Source organism: Nomascus leucogenys, chromosome 21 (assembly GCF_006542625.1).
Source record: "Nomascus leucogenys isolate Asia chromosome 21, Asia_NLE_v1, whole genome shotgun sequence".
NCBI lineage: Eukaryota > Metazoa > Chordata > Mammalia > Primates > Hylobatidae > Nomascus > Nomascus leucogenys.
The window spans coordinates 25,430,742-25,448,278 of NC_044401.1; the positions used below are offsets into that span (position 1 = coordinate 25,430,742).

Here is a 17,537-nt window from a genome sequence, read left to right on the forward strand (position 1 = left end):
CAGGAAACTGCTAAGTGTAGTAATATACACCCTTCATATTTTTAATTTTTTAATTACCTAATATGTTACTCATAATGCTTTTTTGTTAAGGGTGATGCTAGATATTGGTTTAATAAAAAGAAAATAAAAGGAATTTGACAAAATAAAGCAAGGAAAAGGAAATAAAACCACATCAATAATATGACCTAGAATCAAGGAAAAGTTAAATTATATTTAACATTTTGAAATATACTAATTGTATATTTAAAAACAAAGAAAAGAAAATATGTCTAATAGAATATGATCCCTCAACATACTTCGTATCTTAAAAGTCAGGTTAGATTTTGTCTTTTTCTTTGCTATATTAGGTGGAGTTATTTATTCCAATATTCGATATTAAGGGTTGGTGAGAAGGATCAAACTGAGACAGTAAACCATGAGTGTTCATGTTGCTGAGAGTCCTTGTCTGCCAAATATCCCCACTTCATGTGAGTGAAAATTTCACCGAGGACCTCATCATTTCACCTAAGTTACTATTTGGATGGAAGCTGCCATGGTCCACCCCCAACATCTAGTTACGCAGAAGTATCTGAAATCCGTGTGTTCACTCTCAAAACAGTGACAAAAGCAAAGGATCCTTAGACATACAGCATTTGGGGAGAAAGTACTTTGGAACTGAAAAAAAAAAAAACAAAAAACAAATTAGAGCACTCCAAGCTAATAAGGTAAGAAATGGTCAATTCTGTTATATGTATGCAATGTTTTAGAAACAAGGGTTGTTTTAAATTTGTTTGTTCTAAATAATAATGGCAAAAAATTTCTGAAAAAGTAAACTTCAATTGTCAAGGCAATCTATTACTAGGAATAACATTTTCCCCGATAATTTATTTTAATGAGGAGCAATTGGGTTTATATTTAGCTATAACTTATTTCTCTCTTTGGGACAATCTGACTAAACATTTGATTGTCTCCTTTTTGATTTATTTCTCAGCTCTTGCTTCTGCCTGAAAACCATGGTGAGTATTCACCATCCTGTGCTGCTTCAAACATCTGCTCACTGCACTGTGGCACAGCACTTCTCAGCCCCCACTGTATACCTGATATTTCTTTCTAACAATTTCTTCCATTCCTCATTTTACATGAAATAATCATAGCCATTTCTTTCTAACAACATTTGTGTTCTGTCTTTCAATTTCACAACTGTTCTAGGTAAAAGTAACAACAGCCAAAGTAATAATAAAAAAAAGAGTGAATATTCCCTTTATGTTGTTTTAATTTAGCATTTAGCTTAGACCAAGAAACACTGATGTTCTCAAAGAAACTGTCTTATCATGAAACTCCTTTTTGTTTATAGATCCAACTGGAGACATTTGAGTATGCCAATCTTAACAAACGTGCTATAAAAAAACAAAGATATTATAAGAGTAGCATGGTTTGCCAAATAATGTTATTGAAAATGCTACAAAATCTGAAAATAAAGTACTGTACATTCCTCTTTAAATTTTTGATTAGGGTACATGTCAAGTTGCATTTCTATATTTAGCAAGGTATAGAGTACCTCTTGATTTAGTAAGTGAAAAGATTTTCATTGACAAGCTTTTTTTGAAAAAAATCTTCTGTACATAAATCATTATAAAAGTAGCTTGAACTACAGAACTCTAATAAAATGTTATTAAATTTGAAAATATTTTGGTATATATTTGTATGAAAATACATTTTTTATTGCTTTTAATGGAAAACTGAATTGAATCACCCATTTTTTAAAAGTATCTATTAACCACTATAAAAGCACAGGCATCAAAAGCACAGACTAGACACCAGTATTAAAGGTAAATTTTTAAACATCTTTGGTATCCAACTGATGATTACAAGAACTGGCATTTTTGCATACTTTAAAATAATGTTTGCATTTTATAAGCTACACATTTTTGTTTCAATCTGCTTTTAGTACTATGATGTATCATGTTGAATCATTCAGTCATGCTGGTTTTGATCCACATGGTTTTCAAGCCAGTTGAGTTATTTTAAGCACAGCCTGAAAGAAGAATTTTCTCTTTAATCTAAACCATTTGCTTCACATAATGTCAGTGTATACATGACAGAATTAGCAGAGATTTTGCCAAGTATGCTACGATATACAATAAACAAAAGGCAAAGTACAAAATTATTCTGTTTTTCAGTTAAAATTATTCCACCTTAGAAAGTGTTTTGAAGTAATAATTCCTGAAAAAATTTTAACTATAGTTGCATATAATAATTTCATACAGGTTTAATATTTGCTTGTAATGCTACAAATAGAAGCGTATTTAAACAGAAATGGCATTTATTTCTGTAGTTCTTGATGATCTCTCCGGTACACAAAATAATATATCCTGTTCTCTAACAATTATGAAACTAATTTTTCATAATACTGTTATTAAATTCATACATTTTTTTTCCTCTATCTAAAATCAGTCTTGGGCTATTTAATGTCACTCGTTTCACATTTCACTGGAGGGGAAAACACAAATAGTTCTGCTATCCTGTTTTGCCTATGAAATATTTCCTAATAAGCATTGCCATGTCAAATATAAGTGGATTGGCTTTAGAAGATTAGTCAAACTGTTCTACTATTTACCCGTGAAAATTGAGGTCATGAGTTCACATAATGAAATGAATTCCCTTACACAGTATTTCTGCTAGTTGCTAAGTCATAGCTAAATGGATCCTTTTAGAAACAAAAGAGCATGTTCTTGACTCAACACATTTATATGGTTTAAATGTGTCCCTCAAAGCTCAGGTGTTAGAAATGTATGCCCAATGCATGTTTAAAGGATGATTAGGTCATGAGAGTTCTCCCCTCATGAATGGATTAATACCATTATTGCAAGTGCAATTTAGGTATTGTGAAAGTGGATTCCTGATAAAAAGCGTAAGTTCAGCCCCTTTTGTCTCACTCTTTCTTGCCCTCTCTCACACTCTCACCTTCCACCATAGGATAAAGCAGCAAGAAGGCCTCAACAGATGCTAGTAGTGTGACATTAGACTGCCGAGCCTCCAGAATTGTGAGAAATAATTTTTTCTATAAATTTCCCAGTCTATGGTATTCTGTTTTAGCCACACAAAATGGACCAAAGCAGAAAATCAGTACCAGAAGTGGGTTTATTGCTACAACAAATACCCAAAAAATGTGGAAGTACCTTTGAAACTGGGTATTGGGTACAGACTGAAAGAATTTGGATGAGCAGCTTTAAAAAACTTAAATTGCTGCGAATTGAGTGTTAACGGCATTTCTGGTGAGGGCCCAGAAGAAGAGAAGAGCTGCAGGGAAACTGAAATTTCCTAGAGGTTACTTAAATGGTTGAAATGAGAATGTTGGTAGAAATACGGACACTAAAGGCCAGTCTGATGAGGTCTCAAATGAAATTGAGAAACAAGATACTGGAAGCTAGAGTAGAGGCCACCCTTGTTACACAGTTGCAAAGAACTTGTTGGAATTGTGTTTCTGACTTAGGGCCTTATGCAAGGCAGAACTTAAGAGTGATGAGCTAAATTATCTTGTAGAAGAAGAAATATCTAAGCAGCAAAGGGTAGAAGGTGCTACATGGCTTCTTTAGGCCATTTGCCGTAAAAGGAGAGAACAGAGGAATGATCTAAAGATGGAATTTATAATTAAAAGGGAAGCAGAAAGTAAAACTTTTGAAAATATTTAGGCTAGTCATGTAAAGAATGAAAAGGCATGTTTAGGAGAGGAAACCAAGGGTGTGGCCAAGTGACTACCCTTTGCTAAAGAGATTACGATTGGATAGAAGGGAGCCAGGTAGTATCCATCAGGACAATGAGGTAAAACTCTCAAGACATTTCAGAGATATTAGGCTGCCCCTTCCATGGCTGGTCCAGAGCAGAACCTTGAAGGCAGTTTTCAGAGAGGAGCCTGTGGGGCCTCAGTATTCACCATCCTGTGCTGCTTCAAACATCGGCTCACTGCAACGTGCTGGAGCACTTCTCAGCCCCCGCCACGACCCATAGCTCAGTGGGCCTAGTTGCAGCTTGGCTCACCACATTGGAGGGCACAAACAGTAAGCCTTGGCAGCATCTATATGGTGCTGACTCTGCGGACACACAGAGTGCACAAGCTGTAGGGCTGTGGTGGCCTCCACCTGGATTTCAAAGGATGTATTGGACAGCCTTGGGGCCCAGGCAGGGCAGAAACTTGATGCAGGATCAGAGCCACCACAGAGAGCCCTCACTAGGGCAATGCCCAGCAGAACTGTGGTGTCTGGGATATTACATAAACTCTAGAGCTGTAGAGCTATCAGCATAAAACTCCAGCCTGGGAGAGTTGCAAGCATGAGATTCCAACCTGTGAGAGTTGTGGTGTAGCCTATGTCCAACAAAGACATACAAGCGTGGCTGCCTGAGACTTTGAAGGGCCACCCCCAGTCCAGCATGTCCGGCTGTATGTCCAGGAGGAGGAACATGGAGTCAAGAAATATTATTCTGGAACTTTACAATTTAATGTTGTGCGCATTGTTGGGTTTTGTACTTGGGACCTGTTACTTCTTTCTTCTGAATTATTTCTCCTTTTTGGAATAGGAATGTCTATCCTATGCTTGCTACACCGTTGTATTTTGGGAGTAGATAATTTGCTTTGATTTCCCAGGCTCACCTCTGGAGGAAAATTTGCCTCAGGATGAATTGTGCTTTGAGCCTCACTCATATCTGATTTAGATCAGACTCTGGACTTGGACTTTTTTGAGTTAATGCTTTAATAAATTAAGAATTTGGGGGTATTGGACTGGAATGAATGTATTTTGCATGTGAGAAGGACATAAATTTTCAGGGCCAAGGGTGGAATGCTGTGGTTTGAATATGTCCCTGAAAGTTTATGTGGTGGAAACTTAATCTACAGTGCAAGAATGTTAACAGGTGAGACCTTTTAAGAAGTAATTTAGTCATGAGGGCTCTGTCGTTATGAATGTAACAATGCCATTGTTGTGGCAATGTGGTCTTGATTTTTAAAAATGAGTTTGGTTCCCCTTTTGTCTGTTTCTCTCATTCTTTTACCCTCTTAACATCTTAACATGGGTTGATGCAGCATAAAGATTCTTGCCAGATCCTGGCACCTGGATACTGGGCTGCCTATCTTTTAGAACCATAAGCAATAAATTTCCTTTCTTAATAAATTACCCAGTCTGTGGTATTCTGTTCAGAAATGCCACAAAAAGTGTTCACAAAACAAACTCATTAACCCAGGTATTTTGTGGACTCCTAATAGCATTGCCTTAAAATGTATAAATTTATATAAAAATAGACCCATAATAATACTTTGCTAAACATTTTGTTATCTGTTATCTATAGGTCAGAAAGTGTTTTATATTTAGTCTTCTCTGAATATTTGTAACATGGAGAAATGAATGCAATTATTATTCTTTACAAATGGAAAAACTTGAAGTTGGTTTTCAGATGTTTAGTAATTTTTAAGGTTATTTTTGACAGATGACTTTTAGAAGAGCAGCAACTAAACTAAGAGTAAATATCACTTAAATGTCAACTAGTGACAGATAATTAACCAGATGCTCCATGGGGAAAGCACATACAAATTACAATAATTTTTATAAGTTGCCCAACATACTTTAGAGATAAAACTTCAATGAATTGTATATGTTCTCAAAATTCTGTTAGGGTAACAAAATGAAATGCAAAGATATTAAAAATGTATTGAAAACTCTTAGTGCAAGTTTTCTTAAAATATAACTGATAACTTTAAATTTGTGACATGTACAAAAATTATTGTTAGTTGTGCTTGAACATTATGGCTATGATGCTTTTGTATGTTCTGGTATCTCATGGAAACAGTCTAATTAATTAATTTATTTTACTTATTCTGATAGATCTTGCTTTCTAGTAAAATGTTAGCGAATAGTTGATATTGGCTTTTTGAAATCATATTGTTAGGTACCTGCCTCCTATAAAAAGCAAATAGAAACCTCTTCTATTCTTAAAAGTCTTCATGATATGAGAATCATATATTACTCTTCTAAATAATAGATACGTATTTCTGAAGAATTTTATCTTTAATTGAATTACATAAAGACGGGACTTACTACATCTAATTTGATCTCAGTCACAAGTTAAACATCACATAAATTATTTCTTAATAAATTAAGCAGCTTTAAATCTTCTGTCATCACAATTCAAGGAGACTTACCTTCTAAGAAAAGCACACATTCAATCTGAAGTCATTGTGTGACTAGTTCTCCCTTGGGTGATGCAATGCCCAACGAAATGTTAAATACACTAACGTGTCATGGTAACAAGTAGGACTAGAAAAAAAAATCATAGTTAAAAGACAGTAACAGTGTTGTAAAGATCAACATCTTTAGGTTTCTCAAAGGTAAAGGACTTGCTGTCATAATCAATAATAACTGTGAGCACATATGGCTCCACTAAAATGGCGTCAATAGGAATAAAATTAATAACACAGAGACAACAGTAAAAGAAATAAAATTGGCCTTTTCACCAATTATACGAAGTCCACAGATTCTGCATAAATAATCACAAGCAATTTTTCGGCATACTCTTACTACAGAATACATCACTCAGCTATGACCTTTTAATGAAATTGAGATAAAATTGCAAAGCAGACATTTAACTTATTTCAAAGACAGAACTGCATTTTCTTTAAGAAAAAAATAAAACTCCTATTCAGTATTGTTGTAAAGTCATTTTGCCCTTAGCATTTACCAAGTTATGCTATATTTTGAAATATTAATACATTGGGAAGGCAATAGACTATAGTAGACTGCTTTCATGTAATTTTCAGTCCCACCACTTACTAGCTGTGTGATCTTGGACAAAGGAAGGGAGTGTTCTAACCTTCATGTCCTCATTTGCCAAATGAGGATAATAATGGTATGACTCTGGTAGAACATGGGTGAAGACTGAATGGAATTTGGTAGCATAATACCAGGAAATGATAAAAATTTATAAAGAGTGTCTGTCATAAAGGGCTTATTTTATGTGGAAAAACATGTATGTATTACATAAGCACAAACTTACTTCTTTAGCTCATTATTTTTGCTTTTATTTTGTGTATTTCCTTCTGGCCACTCTGCTTCCCTGTTTCCCCAGGCAGTATAGAATAACAGTGAAATCCACCATAATCTCTTATTGACACATATCTGTAGAGTTTTATGTTCATGTACACCCACATATACATTACGTTTTTAAGTTTTACAAAAACAGTTATTTGCAATATGCTATTTTTTCAGAGATAATTTCTATAAATTATTCCAAGTCCTCTGAGGTAGCTCTTACACCTTTTTTAATGACTGCATAATATTTTCTAGAATATACATAATTAGTCCTTTATTGAAGGCTGAGCATTCGCTTGGTTTTAAGGTGATTTCCCTATTACAAAATCATATACTAAAATGTTTAAATGTCAATAAGTTATGGCTTTATTTTTATGGGTTATAATATCAGGTTTGGAATTTCTGTGTTGAAATGCACACGCTTATTTGAGTTTAGAGACTGTACTAGAATACAAGTTCTGCAAAGAGCTTCGTTGCCATCCAATAATATGTCCCAAGTATCTAGAAGAGTGCGTAGAATTTTTTATTGTTCAACAATGTATCCAAAATGTCTAGATGTGTGACTACAATTTATTAAGCTCAATTTGTATTTCTTGAATAAATGAACAAAAGGATATAATACTTTATATTTTTAAGACCAATGTGTCATTTTCTCTACATCCCAATCACCAGTAGATTCTGTAACTAAATATTCTGTAATTAAATATTTTAATTTTTTAATGAATCTGAAAGGAAGAGAACCTACCTTATTGTATGTAATTTAGATTTTCATAATGTATTTTATCATCTCATTTCTTTGATAATTTGGGTTGTTCTTTTGTGAGTTATCAATTAAAATCCTATCTGTTGTTTTATTTTTTCTCAGTTTGTAAGAGATCTCTGTATTACTATAGAAATTGACTCTTTAATCTTTCTCCTGCTTTATAAATATATTTCAGATCTATCATATATTTACTTTGTTTATCATATATTTTCTTTGCTATTCTTTGCTAAGTAAATGTTTTGTTAATATTATAAATTCTGAAGCACACTGAGTGGAAATGTTACATATAGAGTTCATATTTTTCTACAGGATGTTTTATTATTTTAATATTAAGTCTTTTGTCTATTTGTTTTATAAGATATAAAATGATATAAACTTCTTTATTTTCTTACAGATAAATAGCTGCTTATATAAAATACTCTTTAGTAACTAATCTTGACTTTTCTCATAGAAGGTAACTACTTTAGTCATAGCTCTAGTCTGATAAATATAAACTGGGATCTAAGTACAAACTCTTTATTTGGTTCCATGGATTTTTTTTTCTATATCTGTACCAATATGACATTCATTAAATTAGTATGGCATTATAGATTTTTCTGATACCAGGAAATCTCGTCACCCATTATTATTTATCTTTACAAAAGATTCCTTATCTATCTAGTATTCATTTATTCATATGAAATTTAAGATAATTTCATCCTACTTCATGTTTCACTTCCCAAGCAATCCTATGCTGGCATTCTAGTAATAATTACATTACATTTTTATAGCTCCTGGAACATAAGGAATATTCTACAATGAATGTATTTACATTTTTTCCTAAACTTAAGAATTTTTCAGCAGTGAACATTTCTATTAGCTAACTAACTTAAACCACTAAACCCTTATAAAAAATCCATACTTATCTAAGTGCTCTTTAAATTATTTACCTTAGAAATTTAACTCCAGGCCTGGCGCAGTAGCTCACGCCTGTAATCCTAGCACTTTGGGAGGCCAAGGCAGGTAGATCATGAGGCCAAGAGATCGAAATAATCCTGGCCAACATGGTGAAACCATATCCCTGCTAAAAATACAAAAATTAGCTGGGCTTGGTGGTGTGAGCCTGTAGTCACAGCTACTCGGGAGGCTGAGGCAGGAGAATTGCTTGAACCCAGGAGGCAGAGGTTGCAGTGAGCTGAGATCACGCCATTGCACTCCAGCCTGGCGACTGAGCGAGACTCGGTCTCAAAAGAAAAACAAAAAAAAAGAAAGAAATGTAACTCCAGCCTCTGATGAAAAGTGTAAGTTCTTACTAGAATAAAATTAACAATTTCAATTAGTTTTCTTCACTGGATTCAACATCTCTAGCTAGCAATATAAGTATACATCTTTAACTAATTTAATCGGCCATTGTTAAATATTAATATACTTAAATCTTTATGCAACTCTTATTTGCTCCTCACAATAAAATGACTTTTGTGTGTGTGTTATATCTTTGGTTCTGATTTTCTGGATTTTCTTAAGCAAATAGATTTGTCAGCTTCATTTTATTGGCTGAAAAACTACTTGAACAGATTGTACATAAAGTTAAGAGTCCTATGGAAATAATTTATATTTTAATTGTATAATTTAATACAATAACAAATAAAAGTTGAGAAGAAGATGTAGCATGATCTTGTACTATTCTTTTAATTATATTCTAAATTTACATTTTTGGAATGAATAGTTTCCAGTTGAACTATAGTTAAATTATCATCTAAAATTTTATTTTTACACATTGAAATTTTTAACAGCCAATGGACCTACAATCCACATAAATGTAAACCTATTAATTGATCTAGCTATCTATCCATACTTTCACTTTTGAAGACACTCAATAATGGTGATAACATAGAATTTGAATTAATAAAGAAATATTAGCCTGCTCTGTCTCAAATGGTCTCTTTTCATATTATTAGCTTTGTTTCAGATATACTGCATTTACTAGTTTACGTATCTTCTCCTTTTTTGGTATTTCTTTAGATACCCTCTGCTACAATTGCACATAAAAAGAAATAAAAGATGTCAGCAGAATAAAAACACACAGTAAAGTTCATGTGTTCAAAAGTGAGTGGTATCATCACTGGAAAAACATAAGATTCATAGACTACAAAGATGTTACTGTTGTCACTAAAACAATGCGGTTTTATCTATCTAAACTCATTTCCTTAACTCTCAAAATATCTAGCTGTGCTTTATTTTACCTACCCATAGTTTGATAGTAAAACCCCAGAATTGAATAGACATTACTGAGACTTCCAGGATTGTGATTTGTTTTTTTAATTCATTATTTGTTATATAAGCATTTATTGAAAATAAGCAGCGTGCTTCTTTTGGAAATATAATGGTGATCAAATCATAGAAAAGCATAAAGCATGAAATCTAGAGGATTAAGCAGAAAAATGTATTTAATGGAAGAAGTAAACATTGTTACCATCCCATATGGAAGAGAAACCACATCTGGGGCGGTGATTGGGAACCTCCCTACAGGGAAATAAGAAGTAGAACAAGTTTAGGTATTGATCAGGAATGTTGAAGGACAGGAGAGAAAATGGCTTTACCTTCTCTCCCTTTCAAGAAGAAAGAGCTAGTAAATGCCGATGATAAGGAGAAAATATCAGATAAACTGAAACAGTATGACAAATATAAACAGCATAACCGAAGTAATAAGTGTAAAGTGAAAAATAATCCATTTAGCCTAAAATGATAAACTGAGCAAACGGTACGGAGGCATTTTGATTCTATCATAAAAGCAGTGTGATATCATTGGTAGAACAGATATGGTCAGGCTTGTACGAGTCATACCTCTCAGTTAACAGTGTGGAAAAGGGATTAGAAATAGTAAGAGTGGGATATCTGCCGTGAAAAATAGAGAAAGCATAAAAGCGTATCTTTTTTTATAAGCTCCCCCATATGTATGTATGCATGTATGTATGTACGTGCATTTGTGTATATGTATCATATATATATTTCTTATTGTAGTCTACCTATGGAATGGTATATTGCTTATTGTAATCTACAGAAAAATGATACCAAATATACAACCTCTTCAAATTGTGCAACACAATTGTTTCATTGATAAGTTCCACTTTGTTTTTTTCAAAGCGTGCAGTTTTTGGATTTAAACACCCAGGAAAGTCATCTTGCCAATTAAACTTGATTTTGTCCTAAATTCACGGTTATAATTAATTCATTAGCCATCACTCATGCCAAGCAGCAGTCAATGGATAGAAAGCAGAAAAATTATGTCAAATACATTAATTTCTAAATTCCATGAAGCTTTTTAATGCTACAGTTACTTTCTCAAAAACACTTTGACATTTTGACAAATTTGTGGAATGATCTCTATTTCTCTTGCAAACAAAATGCATTTTACTCCAATAATTGATCATTTCACTCTAAATGATGATCAGTTCTGGTTGAATAAATGCAGCTATTTGACATCTGTCAACACTAATATTTTTCTTCCAATTTTATCTTTACATCTTCTAGTCCAGCTATGGAGTTTTTAATCTTCTTAAAAATAATGCCTCATAATTAAAATAAGTTTAGTTGCCATATATAGTTTGCTATATATTCTTTTAATGGTCTTTAAATGCATTGTCCCTTTTAGGCAATTTATTTCTAGAAACTTGAATTGAAGCCTTGCACATTCTTTTTTTCATTTACGTAACTGAATAGCTTAGTAAGTGTTCTTGTTTTTACATTTTGTCTGATTCCTTCCTATTGTATCTGGGTTGCTTATCTACCTAGTGCCGTCCTTGACTTTTGAAATTCATCTCTTTTATACTATTGCAGATTTTGAAAATAATGTATTCTTGTTAACACCTATCCACAGTTTGTGAGACATATAAAAGGTAAGCTCTCCTTTTAAAAGTTTGTTTTATACAAAAGTATGTGACGCTGTAGTCCTGCTGTACTTATTTGGATATTTTTATATCCAAGTCCTTTCATGAGCTCTTATATACATAACTTAACCACTACCACAAAGTCATTTATATCAAATTTTCCAGGCAATTTTTAAACAATTTGTTTTATAAAGAAAAGACTGAAACTGCAGGAATGGAAAGGAGTGTAGACTGAGAGAATGTTTGCAGGGTGGCCGTGGTGGAATAGGTTTGGAACATCGTTAGATTGGAAATTCTGTGTTGTAAATGCAAAATTACCCCTGATACATAGCACATAAGATCTTTAGTCGAATGGATACTTTTCATAAATGTTAATTTTCCCTTAAAGAGTGCAATATATTTCCTAAATATAGCCTTATCAGGTAATCATTATGTGACTAGAAGTGAAAATATACAAACTAGATGAAGTTGAAGGCTACCATTCAAGTATTTACTAAGAAAGGACTTTGCTTATTGCAGCTATCCAAACTATTTGACTTTTATTAGTTTAAACAAGTAAACTTTATGAACTGGTTTTATCATTAAGTCGGGCAAGCCGAACACCTTTCTCAACCTCTCTGCCATCAGTCTACTATTTAAAATCTGCAAATACAGAGAAGCAATTCAATGGGTAGGCACCTAACTGTTCTGTTTAAATCCTCTGTTTGTGTCTTAAAGTTTGAACTAATATTTAGTATTGAGAACACGTAGACTATATAAAATAATTAAGATGTTCACATATTATTTGTATTGAAATATGAAGTTTCTCAATATTTCACTTCTACAAAAATGATCAGGGAACTGTTCTTACATTTTCAGTCTTTGTTAGTGACTTATTCTCTTGGAAAGCTCTTAAGGTTTTAATAATATAATTGTCACCTTATTAAGTTGATTTCCTAGAATGAGCCACCTCGCTTTAGCAACTACATTTGTATTTTCTAGATACTAACTCTCAATATTTACAGTTGGTTTTGTATATAAAATATTACATTTTGGAAAGAAAAGAATGTGATCCCTTCAGCCAGTATAATGACGATAGTGTCATCTTACATGACTCACATAGCTAGCTTTGGATTTACTTTCCAAATCAATTCCAAATCCAAGCTTTGACTGGATTTTCCAAAATAATAAACCCATCTTATGGCATAGGTCTCCAAAGAATTTTTCTGTGCATTTTGATGTGTTTGTGTCAATGGATTTTTAGAACGTATGCCAGTGTATATACTTTATCATCTCCGCAAGTGACTAAGCAAAGCAAAGACTGAGTCTGATATCAAACATGTGAAAATAACTGTATTTGATTATAAAACAAATGAAAAAGAATTTAAAAAGTGACTCTAGTGAGTAGGGCAACATAACTTGGCAATCGTCTTTATTTAATTTATAAAATGATATCTTGCATGTCTACTTATGTGTATCCATTACTCTAAAGCTGTGTTGTTCAATCCAGTAGTCACTAGGTGTAAGTTGATACTGAGCACATGAAATGTAGCCAGTTCAATGGAAAAATGGAATTTTCAATTTATATTATTTGAATTGACTATTTAAATTTGAAAACAAGTTGTGTAAAATAAGTTTTTGATTAAACACAAGTTTATTGGTTTGGTATAGCTACATTTCACTTTGATCATTGCATTCTGCCAGATTTTATAGTTGTAGTTCATGTGACAGATGCATAAGTATTTTCTGGTATTACACATAAATACATCCCTCTTCTAGAAAATGTCATTGTATTGTTTCAGTTTAAATGAATCTTTTCAACACAATGATTTAATGTTGTAATGTGCTTATTTGAACATTTCACATAGCAGATTAGAGTGATACCCATGTAAACTCTCAGATTTTGATAATGTAATTGTAAGTACTAATTATTTTAAAGTGTTGCTTATACTTATTTTCCTTCCAATTAAATTATTTTTCTCATTGAAGTAAAACGGTATGGTCATCTTTATAAATTTAAAACAAACTTTACTTCTGCTACAGAATTGAGTGGGGATACAGAAGCTAGTACAGACTGAGCATCCCCAATCTAAAAATGTGAAATCTAAAATTCTCCAAAATCTGAAATTTTTGAATGCCAACATAACACCACGAGTGGAAAATTCCACACCTGACACGTTATTTTTTCACTGTATTAATGGCATGTCATATTTCTTACTGTTAAGTACTTATGTCTGAATATGTATAAGAAAATAATTGCTTATCTATAGCATAAAAATTCAGTCAGGAATGATGGGGATGTCAAATAACCACAGGTGATACAGATTGGTAGCTGAGATAGACACTTCTACTTTCTGATGTTTTAATGTATGCAACATTGTTTCACGCACAAAATTATTTATAATTTATTTTTAAATACTGTTTAAATAAAATTATATTCAGGCTCTGTGTGTGTTTTAGGTGAAGTGGTGGTTAAATAAATTATTATTTTGAAATTTTTTCAAAAATTATTATATTTGAAAACTTTTCAAACTTTTCAAAAACTTATCAGGAAAAGACCAGAAAAGAATATTTTACAATGCAAAAGATCTCAAAAAGCTATCAAACAATTGTCTATAGTATACGAGATCTTTCTACTAATATCAAAAATCGATTGATTCAAATATTGAAATAATATAAGTATTTTTCTTTAGCCTAAAATGAAACACGAAATAAAAAGCACTCTTCAATTAATACATTGGTTATGTTTTATTTCCATTTTTGCAAAGAAATGATGTCAATTTGTGGCTTAAATTATTCAACTTTTGTGATAAATTATATGTCATTAACATATGTCAAAGAAGATAATCTGCTAGATATAAAGATGTTATTTTCTATCACAATGGGTGGTGCCTCAGCTCCAACTAGACAAAATTTTGGATTAATTAGAATTCTAAACCAGCCTGCATTCCTCTTCACATTTTGTTCCACTATTAGAAACACATTGAAAATATCTATACATTTTCTGATCAAACTTAATGAAAAGTTTCATGGATGTTTAGTTGTTAAAACCATTTAATATGTGTATGTAAGTGTATAAATCATCACCAGGTTATGCAAATTTTGAAAGAAAAAGAAGGCAGTCAATTAACATTTTTGGAGTTCTTTTTGAGACAGAGTCTTACCCTGTCACCCAGGCTGGAGTGCAGTGGGATGATCTCAGCTCACTGTAAACTCTGCCTCCTAGTTTAAGCGATTCTCTTGCCTCAGCCACCCTAGTAGTTAGGATTACAGGCATGTGCCAACATGCCCGGCTAATTTTTGTATTTTTGGTAGAGATGGGGTTTCGCCAAATTGGCCAGGCTGGCCTCGAACTCCTGGCCTCAAGTGATCTGCCCTTGGCCTCTCAAAGTGCTGGGATTACAGGCCTGAGCCATGGTGCCCAGCCAATTAACTTAATGATACTGTGTTCTTTACCAATGATTGTTGTTTGAATGGCAAAAAAGTTTCACACAGATTTTCTGTACTGTAATTTCCAATTAAATATTTTCTTGAAACAAGAGAAATGCATGCCAATATTCGATAGTTAAGACCCCCCGAAATTCAAGTGATTTATGCTTTCTTACCGATATCACAATATATGTTAACTAATATGAAGCTAAATTTAGTAGAAATTGAAATTTTTCACAGTACAAGTCTATGATAATAACATGTTTCTCTAACAGGATAAATATGCAGAAGGTGTTTATTGTAATTGACAGTGTCGTGTAAATTGGCTGCAAAACTACTTTTTTTCTAAGAAAATTTTGAGGAATGCTTTGCTGATATTAATAAACAGTTGATTTTAATTTATCAAATGCCTGTTTAAATTTAATGTTAATGCTACTGAGTTGACACAGTTAGTAGATTGATTTAACTTAGGAAGCGGTATTTTTGGAACTGTTGGGCATTGGCCTCTAAGTTAAATTTCCTCCTTCCAGGCGCAGGCTATGGCTGTGGCTTCCCTCATGTCTGCCTTGGCTGCCCAACTGCTCTGGCCCCCCGCAGAGCTGCCACCTGCGCTCTCGCACCTTCCACAGCATGGCATTTTGGAATCACCAGTGAGGCAATTGTGAAACCAGCTTCAATTTCTGAGGAAGAATTGTTGAAGTTAATAAATAAACTGAGTAATATTGATAATTAGATGGCCACCTTGTTCAGCTACCTCTTCCAGAGCACACTGATGAGAGAAAGATCTGCAATGCTCTTTCTCCAGACAAGGATGATGATGACTTCTCCGTAATGAATGTAGGACAAAAGTGTTTGGACCAGTATTCCATGTTACCGACTACCCCATGGGGTGTGTGGGAAATAATTAAGCGAACTGACATTCCAACCCTAGGGAAGAATGTGGTTGTGACTGGAAGGTCAAAAGTTGTTGGAATGCCCATTGTGATGTCACTGCACATAGATGGGGCTCATGAACGTCCCAGAGATGATGCCACTGTTATAATATCTCACGGATATACTCCCAAAAAGCAGTTGAAGAAACAAAATTTTTGCAGATATTTTAACATCCGCTGCAGGAATTCCAAACCTGTTCACAATAGATATAATCAAGGAAAGAGCAGCAGTTACTGATGTGGGAATAACTAGAGTTCAAGATCCCGTAACTGCTAAACCCAAATTGGTTGGAGACGTGGATTTTGAAGGAGTCAGATAAAAAGCCGGTTACATCATGCCACTTCCTGGAGGTGTTGGCCCCATGACGGTGGCGATGCTAATGAAGAATACCATTATTGCTGCAAAAAAGTGCTGAGGCTTGAAGAACAGTAAGTGCTGACGTCTAAAGAGCTTGAAGTAGCCACTAATGAACTGTTGTGTCTTCTGTGTCACAAACAGCACTCCAAGCCAGCTCAAGAAGCAAAGCAGGCCAATAGAAAGACAGTATTTTTTATTTATTCTACTGAAATGGTTTAAAATGATGCTTTGTATTTATTGAAAGCTTAAATTGGAGGGTGTTTGTGCACAATAGCTCTGCAGTACCTCACCAGGGAGCCTTCCAGTATGCAGGGGCGTGTGTCTAGCCAAGAGCAGCCATTAATTAACCCAGTGATGAACTTGGGAGACATTTGTCATATTGAGATGGATATTTAACTCTGTCAAACCACCTCGGTTGAATATTTGCCTTCATTAGGACTGCGTTTCCCAAATGCTATTCCAATAAGAGTTGATACTCATTTTAGATACCAAAACTTTTGGGTTCAACTGATCAAACCAAAGGAAAAGTGCTGCTAGACAAAATTAGGGAAAAGGTGAAAAAGGAAAATATGGTAGTAATTGAGTAGAAAAAAGTTCCTCTAATTTATATGTGCAATGATTAGTAACTAGATTTATCTAAGTAGAACTGAATTGGCTATGACAAAAAGAAAAAGTACATATTAATCCTTTTCCTAAGCTGTCCTTTTGAGCTTAGTCAGTCATTAGGAAAATGTTTAAGACCGTTCCTTGATATTTGTCCTGATTTTATGAATGCTACCCTTCAGTACATTCTCCCCATTTTAGATTTCTAGGATTGAAAGGCTTACTTTATAAATTAGTCGTGTGTATTGTCATATTTGGTTTTTCTATATACTTTAACTTCATTGTTAAAGTTTTGTACTGTTAGGGAATATCTGTATAGTTTATTTAATATATCTTAGAATCTATTTTTGAAAAACAAACTTGCCTTAATAATCATTTGGGCAGCTTGGATAAGTATGCAACTTACTTTCCACCAAAGAATTGCCAGCTTTTCTGAATTGTATCCTGTTGATTTTTTCAGAATTTTTTTTCTTTTTTGAGAAGGAGTCTTGCTCTGTTGCCAGGTTGGAGTGCAGTGGCATGATCCTGGCCCACTGCAACCTCCGCCTCCTG

At 33.5% G+C, this 17,537-nt stretch overlaps 1 pseudogene; it reads left to right on the top strand.

The window, feature by feature from the left end:
• The first annotated feature begins 10,387 nt into the window (after positions 1 to 10,387).
• LOC100581685 lies at positions 10,388 to 16,601 on the top strand (annotated as a pseudogene).
• Positions 16,602 to 17,537: the final 936 nt, after the last annotated feature.